This window comes from Rhincodon typus, chromosome 9, assembly GCF_021869965.1.
Source record: "Rhincodon typus isolate 14 chromosome 9, sRhiTyp1.1, whole genome shotgun sequence".
In the NCBI taxonomy this organism is placed as follows: Eukaryota; Metazoa; Chordata; class Chondrichthyes; order Orectolobiformes; family Rhincodontidae; genus Rhincodon; species Rhincodon typus.
In genome coordinates, this window is record NC_063340.1 from 2003647 (window position 1) to 2012806 (window position 9160).

Below are 9160 nucleotides of genomic sequence, written 5' to 3' on the forward strand. Positions count from 1 at the left end.
TTATTACTCATTCACGGGACATGGACATCATTGGCTGGGCCCAGCATTTATTGCCCATCCCTAGTTGCCCCTTGAGAAGGTGGGGGTGAGCTGCCTTCTTGAACTGCTGCAGTCCATGTGCTGTGGGTTGACCCACAATGCCCTTAGGGAGCGAATTCAAGGATTTTGACCCAGTGACAGTGAAAGAACAGGGATATATTTCCAAGTTAGGATGGAGAGTGGCTTGAAGGGGAACCTGCAGGGGGTGGTGTTCCCAGGTACCTGCTGCCCTTGTCCTTCTAGATGGAAGTGGTTGTGGGTTTGGAAGGTGCTGTCTGAGGATCTTTGGTGAATTTCTGCAGTGCATGTTGTAGATAGTACACACTGCTGCTACTGAGCGTCGATGGTGGAGGGAGCGGATGCTTGTGGATGCAGTGTCAATCAAACTTCCACTCATGATCGAACTTCACAGAGGCCATTATCCTGTCACCAAGTCACCCTTTATTTACACATGTATAGTACATGACACTGACCCAGCTAGCTCAGAGCCAACTCCTAGCATGAACAGAATCCCTGACACTCCTATTTTAATCTGTCTGCCAGGGCTCCCTGATTGGACCAGGTTAACAGCCCCAGTCAGGGAACTCATAATCTATAAGGTCCACCTGGCTGACCTTGTTACAATCACTACAGTGATGTACTGTAACACTCCATTATGTACACCTGTACATTGCAGGTTACTAAAGCAGCTCAGAAATTGCTGGAGAAACTCTACAGGTCTGGCAGCATCTGTGGAGAGAAAAACAGAGTTACCATTTTGAGTCCAGTGACTCTTCTTCAGAACTGAAGAACTCAAGTTCTGAAGAAGAGTCATACTGGACTTGAAATGTAAGCGCTGCTTTCTCTCCACAAAAGCTGCAAGACCTGCTGAGTTTCTCCAGCAATTTCTGTGTTTGTTTCAGATCTCCAGCATCCGGACTTGTTGGTTTTATATTAACTAAATACTGATATCTTGCGTAGTGTTAAAGATCCCTACCTTTACAAACTCTTCCTTGTCTGATGCTTTTCTGTATCTCTCTTATTGAGATCAAAGACATGTCATCATGTGTATTTTACAGAAACCACTGGGGGTGTCTGATCTCTTCAGAGCAGGGTTCCTGGGAGGCACAACTTCCACACACCCTTCTACCTCTACCCCATCTCCAGCCCATTTCACATGAGACAAACTCAGAGGGTACTGTAGAGATTCCGACAGCTTTAGGTAGAAGCAGAATCACCTTGCTGACACTGGGATTGGAGGCAGAGAAGGTACAGCTGCGGGTGAGGTGGACCTGAAGAGGAGCAGGGGCCACAGTGAGTCCCCTCCCTTGACTGGCCCCAACTGCTGAACTACTTCGGAATCGATTCAAGTATCGTGGACTTGTTCTGTTTCCCATTTGTGCCTGTGACCCTCCACGATGTCAGTCCCAAGTTAAACACTTTGCTAACTTTTCATTGTTTATTCTTTTCAGGATTTTAACACTTGCATAATGACCATCTATTAAAAATAAGTTTTTCTCTGCAAATCTGTATCTGTAAGTTAGATCGTTACATTGTAGAATCAACACCCTTGCTCTTTTCCAACCTCCACCGTCATTGCTGTATCTGTGAAGGACAAAGTCTCTCTATTGACCTGTGCCTCCAATTTACAAAGGTTCGGTGACCCTTTTTCAGAAATGCTTCGTAATCGATTCCAGTTCCGTCGAAGGGTCACCAGACTCGAGATGTTAACTCTGTTTCTCTCTCCACAGATGTTGCTAGACTTGCTAAGTTTTCCTAGCAATTTCAGTTTTTGTTTCTGATTTCCAGTTCCTGCAGTTCTTTACTTTTGTTATAATGTGGAAGTGCTGGTGTTGGACTGGGGTGGATAGAGAGATAATTGCAGGTGACCCCACTATACTGTTCTGCATCTGTAACATTTCCTTCCTGTCCTGGTTTGACAGCATCACCCTGATAAATTGTTATGATCTCTCCATCGTAATTAGTTTGTACAGTTTTGAATTTGGCATGCAATTCCAATCATTTAATTTGTCTCCAGCACCACCTTATTTTTAATTTTTTATAATTATCTCTCTGCCTCATTTAATCGGATTATAGGTCAACCATTTGCTTGTTATTCAGCTGTTGGCACTTTACTCACACCGTCTAACACTCCTGGTCATCTGACAGTCCACTTACACCATGTGCATGATCTTTTGATCTCTCTGCCCTTGATCTCTCTGCCTATAAACTCTGGGTCTGTGCGCTCTGCTCTCTCACTGCAGCTGACGAAGGGACTGTGCTCCAAAAGCTTGTGCGATTTCAAACAAACCTGTTGGACTATAACCTGGTGTAGCGTGATTTCTGTTTAGATTTTCTTTTATTTCTCAAGGTACTTGATTACCATTGAAAACAAATTCACTTCGACTGATACATTCAGTTTAAAACAGGTACAATCCCCAAAAACTCTGGTTTTACGAGGGGTGGTGTGATGAGTTTGGTTAGCCTGGCACAGGGCTCACACAGACTGAATAGTCTCCTTTGGTGCTGTGGCATTTCAATGAGGGCTACGGGGATCTTATAGAAACAGGTTAAATTATGAAGGAATGAGATAAGATAGAAGCAGGGAGGTTGTTTCCACTGGTGAGTGAAACTAGAACTAGGGGGCATAGCCTCAAAATAATGGGGAGCAGATTTAGGACTGAGTTGAGGAGGAACTTCTTCACCCAAAGGGTTATGAATCTGTGGAATTCCCTGCCCAGTGAAGCAGTTGAGCCTTCCTCGTTGAATGTTATTAAGGCAAAGGTAGATGGATTTTTTACAGTAAAGGAATTAAGGGTTATGGTGATCGGGCAGGTAAGTGGAGCTGAGTCCATGAAAAGATCAGCCATGATCTCATTGAATGGTGGAGCAGGCTTTCAATGAGCCAGATAGCCAACGCCTGCTCCTGTTTCTTATGTTCTTATTTCAGAGAACAGTTTTGAGACAAGCCCATTGCTGTGAGTCTGGAGACACATGTAGGCCAGACCAGGTAAGGATGTCAAGTTTCCTTTCTTGGGTCCCTCACAGCATTCAATTGTAATCACATGGTCACCATCACGGAGACCAGCTTCAGATTCCAGATTTATTAAAGTGATTCCGGTTGAATTTGAACCCATGTCCCATAGGAGGTTCTCCAGGGTTTCTGGATTGCTAAACCAGCAACATTACCGTCACACCACCATCACCTCTTGAGATGACAGCAGAGGGTCTGTCTGTGAGGTGAGAAGGCAGGGAGGTGGAAAATGTGGAAAAGCAGCAAAGCAGAAGCAGAAGTAAATAAGACTGAAACAGGCGAGAGACCGACATAATGCGAATTAGCCGTGAGGAACCGACCTTCAATTATTAACAACAAGCTAAAGGAGACACCTGGAAAGTTCCCTCAGTGCAATGCACACAGATCAATTAATAAGGAATCAGCTCTAATCCCAGGCCCCAATGTTAAATCGACGGATAATGATGCAAGAATGGAGAAAAAAACAACTGGGAGAAGAGACTTGCAAAGAAAATAACCCTAACCCCCCCCTCTGTGGCCCTAGAGAATTGTTTAAATGGCACTGAGCTCTGAAAGTGTTGCATACTGAAGCATGATGTAAAATCTGTGTCACCTCATCGACAATGGCACCACCTCAGAACAGAAACAATACAATTCCTGCTTCCCTCTCATTCACATCATCTATCAGCTTTTAAAGATCATCATTTTGCACCTCTCTCTCCTGGCTGCAGTATACTTTGGGGGTCAGGGGATGTTCGGTGATGGAGGATAGAAGGAAGGATGGTGGGGAAGTACATGGGAAGCAGAGGAGGAAGATGCTGGATAGGGGAGAGGGATGTGGAGGATGTGGAGACAGGCTGGTGGTAGGGGTGCAGTGGGATGGTGAAGGGGTAAGGTGTGCATGAGGGTTACAGTGGAGAAGAGGGGTAAGGGTAGGGGTAGGGGTAGGGGCAGGGAAGACTGGGGGAATAAATAGACTTGTTGATAGGCTTCAGCTATCATTAACTGACTATCTTAGTTTGTAATTTTCCAACCAGTTTGGATTCTATTAACAATGTAGCAGAGAATTGCTGCCTAAAGATGGAGTGCGGAAATGAAGATGTTTTCAAACAGACGATGGTAATTGGAGTTACTTTCGAAATGAATGACTGAAACCAACTGCAAAGTGTCAGGATGTAATTTCTCACCGATGCTGTGCGAAGCTGAACTTTCTGATCAAATGAAGTAGATATGTTTCACTCGAGAGCTGTGAGCCTGAAAGGGTCAACAGACTCTCTCCATAAAGAAAAACTAAGGATCTTAGCTTGAACCTCAGCTGCTGACTTGATGTCTATTCAGAATCACAAGGAAGAGTAGCCCAGGTTTATTCACTCACATTGTATTTTCCCTGCGGCTGCATATTCCACATCAAATTGCAGTAATACATTGCCAAAAAATCTGACCCAATCCCACATGCAGTCTTTGATATACTCAGTGCTCAGTCAGAGTCTCAACCAAGGCAACAGAAGGGCCGTTACAACTGGTTTCAATGTTGGAACAGGATGGACAAGGAAGAGCTGGAGTCTTGTTCCTGGTTACTAACAGGGGCATGAAAGTGTGTCTGGGGTGTGGACAGGATACAATTGTACTCCACAGCCACCCCCTCCCTCCCCCCTAGCCACATCTCTTGAGGCTGCTGACACATTACAAGTATTTGGGCTCACACATGACAAGCAGCCATTTAGACAAGGTGCTGGAGGGTAGCCAGGAACCAGACTCCAGAGTGAGTCACTGTTTTCAGAAGAGAGAGAGAGAGAGAAAAAAAGCAATTCTCAAATCACCTACACATGGCATAAATCAAACAGGACACATCATACTGCAGAACAGAGGGCCAGTGTAGAATTTAAACCTCAATCCTTCTGCATGTCTATTTTCCCAACAATGTCTTGCTAATGAATCTGTCATCCCTATACAGCAGATAGTAGGTATCGGAGCCAAAAGTTCGGATTACGTTTCAGTTTTATAGCGAACATTTTTCACCAAAAAAAAGTAACTCTCCAGTGGAAAAATTAAAATGCTCTACTTCCTGTTATGTTACAGAGTTGTAGAGTTTCAGCCAATGATTCTGTGGAGCACCACATGGGCAAGTTGCCAAGGGCAATAGGATGCTATTCAGGTGTCCCTGTGCAGCGTGCAATCCCAGGCCACACTTTCCAAAGTTAGTAGCTGCACTGCTACAGATAGAAGCTCAAACAAAAAACAGGAATAAATAGTGAGATTGATTTGAGTTTTGAAGAAGCAAATGTTTCCTGACTTTCTGAACCGGGAAATCTAAATGTCTTCATCGCCTTTCCAAAGCTTGTCTTTGGGATTTGGCTGGGTTGGTCTATTTTTCTTCAGGAAAGTTTTTGCTCCAACGGTCTCCCCCTTTCTTGAGCCGAAATGATTTATGTTGAGATGAAAGAATATTGGAAGATACCAGCGAACATGTCATAAAGAACAGAAACGATGGAGTCAGAGAGAGTGAGGTTTGTGCTCCAGGAAAGACTCGGGACAGCTCTCAGTTTCCGCTCTCCTGCCACTGATCAGTACCCCATAAGGAGCAGAAGGAGGCCAATCAGCTCATCGAGTCTGCTCTGCTATTCAATGAGATCATGGCTGATCAGATAATCCTCAACTCCATTTTCCTGCCTTTTCCTCATAACCTGTAATTCCTTTACTGATTAAAAATGTCTCAGCCTTGAATATATAGGCCTTGACAACCCTCTGCAGTAAAGAATTCCACAGATTCACTCCTCTCGGAGGGAAGAAATTCCTCTCTAACTTTAACATGTGACCCCTTATTCTGAGATTATACTCTCCGGTCCTACACTCTCCCACAAGGAGAAACAACCTCTCCAAATTCTCAAGTCCCAAAAGAATCTGAAATTTTTTGATGAAATCACCTCTCATTGTTCTAAACTAAGAATAAGCCCAACCTACTCAACATCTCTTCATAACAAAATCCCTCCAATACCACTACATCTTGCCACAGATATAGGACCCAAAACTGTTCATAGTACTCAAGGTGTGGTCTGACTAGTGCCTTGTGTAGTTTTAGCAAAACACCCTACTTTTATGTTCATTCCTTTTAAAATAAAAGGCAATATTCCATTTGCCTTCCCTAATACCTGCTGAACTTGGATGCTAGCTTTTTTGTGATTCATGTATGAGGATCCCCAAACCCTTCTGTGCAGCAGCTTTTTGCAGTCTTTCTCCATTTAACTAATATTCTATTTCTCTATTCTTCCAAAGTACATAACTTCACACTTTCATATTCCATCTTCCAAATTTCTTGCCAACTGACTTACAGTGTCGATATACTCTGCAGACTCTTTGAGTCATCTTCATCATTTGCCTTCCTACCTATTTTATGCCATTCACAAACCTAGCCATAGCACTTTCACTTCTATTAACCAAGTCATTAATATATAGTGTAAGTAATTGAGCCTCAGCACTGATCCCAATGGCACTCCAAGTGTTATAGGTTGTCATCTGAAAAGCCTCTCTTAGCCCAACTCTCTGTTTTCTATTAGTTAGCCAGACCTCTGTCCATGCTAATACATTACCCCCAATACCATGGAGTCTTATTCTACTAAGTAGCCTCACATTAATTAGCTTATTTTCTTCACTTTCTAGAAGTCCAAATATATTACATCTACCAGTTTCCCTTTATCCATCCTACTTGTTACTTTCTCAAGGAATCCTAATAAATGAGTTAGGTATGATTTCCCCTTAATGAAGCCATGTGACTCTGCTCGATGACTTTATATGTTTCTAAATGCTCTGCTATTACATCCTTCATAATACACACTAACATTTTGCAGATATAACAGATATTAAGCTAACTGGCTTATAGCTACCTGTTTTTGTCTCACTTCCTTTTTGATTAAATGAGTTATATTGGCAGTTGTCTAGTCCTCTAGGTCTTCCCTGGAACCTAAAAAAAGTCTTGGAAAATTACTGCCAATGCATCCCATAATCTTAGTAACATAGACACAGAAAATAGGAGCAGGAGGAGGTTACTCAGCTCTTTCAGCCTGCTGCACCATTCAATATGACCATGGCTGATCATCCAACTCTTTTCCCTATTCATGCTCTCTCCCCATACCCTTAGATCCCTTTACTCCCCTGAACTATATCTACCTCCTTCTTGAAAACATTCAGTGTTTTGGCCTCAATCACTTCCTGTGATAGTGAATTCCACAGGCTCACCACTCTCTGGAGGAAGACACTTCTCCTCAGCTCAGTCCTAAATGGCCAACCTTGTATCTTTAAACTGTGACCCACGCCCAGGACTACCCTGTCATTGGGAATATCCTTCCTGCATTGACCTTGTCTAGTCTGTTAGGATTTTATAAGTTTCTATGAGATCACCCTCATTCTCTAAACTTCAGTGAACATAGTCCTAACCAATCCAGTCATTCTTCATACCTCAGTCCGGCCATCCCAGGAATCAGTCAGGTAAATCCTTGTAGCACTCCCTCCATAGACAGAACATCGTTCCTTAGATAAAGAGATCAAAACAGCACACAATACTCCAGGTGATGTCTCACCAAGGTCCTATACAATTGCAGCAAGACATCCCTGCTCCTATACTCGAATCCTCTTGTTATGAAGACCAGCACATCCATTTACCTTCTTCATTGCCTGCTGCATCTCTTTGCTACTTTCAGCAACTGATGAATGAGGACATCCAGGTCTCATTACAGGTCCCCTTTCACATACTCTTTTATTCAGATAACAATCTGCCTTCCTGTTACTACCAAAGTGAATAACCTCACATTTATTCACATTGCATTGTATCTGCCATTCACTGTCCACTCACTCAACTTATCTAAATCCCAGTGAAACATGTCCGCATTTTCCTCACAGCTCACCCTCCCACCCAGCTGTGTGTCATCTGCAAACTTGGAGATATTACATTTAGTTCCCTCATTAAAATCAATAACATAGGTTTTGAAGCTTTAATATCCTAGGATGCCTTCCATCAGGTCCAGGAACTTATTGGCCATTAGCCCTATTAGTTTTAGAAATATTTCTCCAGTGACCATTATTATATTAATTTCCCCCCTGCCTTTTGTGCCTCGATTAAAGATTTTTGGAATGCTATTAATGTCTTCCACCCTGAAGACAGGTACAAAGCTTTATTTAACTCCTTTGCTCCCCATTATTATATCTTCAACTTCATTTCCAAGTGGCCTTTGCTCACTTTGGCCCCTCTCTTCCTTTTTCATATATTCAAAGAAGCTCCATTTTCATATTACTTGTTAGTTTATTTTTTTCCTTTTATTTTGTCATCTCTTGTTGGCTTTTAAAACTTTCTCAATCCTCTGATGTACCACAAATCTTTGCCACATTGTACGTTTTATCTTTTTATTTGATACAATGCTGAATTTACCTGGTTAATCTGGTTAGCTCATCCCTGTCCAGGATCCTTCTGCCTTATTGGTGTATATCTTTGCTGTGAGTCATTAACTATTTTCTTACCTGTCATTGTTCCTCAAACATCTTCGCTGCTAACACTCCTTTCCCAGTCCACTCCAGCAAACTCTGCCCTCACTCTGTTGTAGTTACCCTTATTTAAGTTTAGCACAGTTGTTTCCAACCTGAGTTCCTCACTCTTAAACTAAATGCTAAATTCTACCATGTTATGGTCACCATTTCCTATTGGATTTTTTTACTCCGAGCTTATTTATTAAACCTACCCCACTACATATTACCAGTTCCAGAATAGCTTAATTCCAAGTTAGAACTGCAATATATTGTGGAGTGGAGGATGTACCAGATTGTGCTGGAGTATAATTCTGCTGATGTTGATGACCCACAGTGCCTCATGGATGCCCAGTCTTGAATACCTTGATCTGTTTGAAATCTATCCCATTCAGCAAAGTAATAGTATATCACAACTTAATGGAGTATATACCAAAGTAAAAGTGGGGGTTCACCTCCACCAGGAATGTACGATGCTCACTTTTACCAATACCATCAGGGACAGATGCATCTGTGACAGACAGATTGGTGAAGACGAGGTCAAGGATGCTTTTGCCTCTTGTTGACTCCCTCACCACTTTCTGCAGACCCAGTCTAAGGTTGCACAGTGGCTCAGTG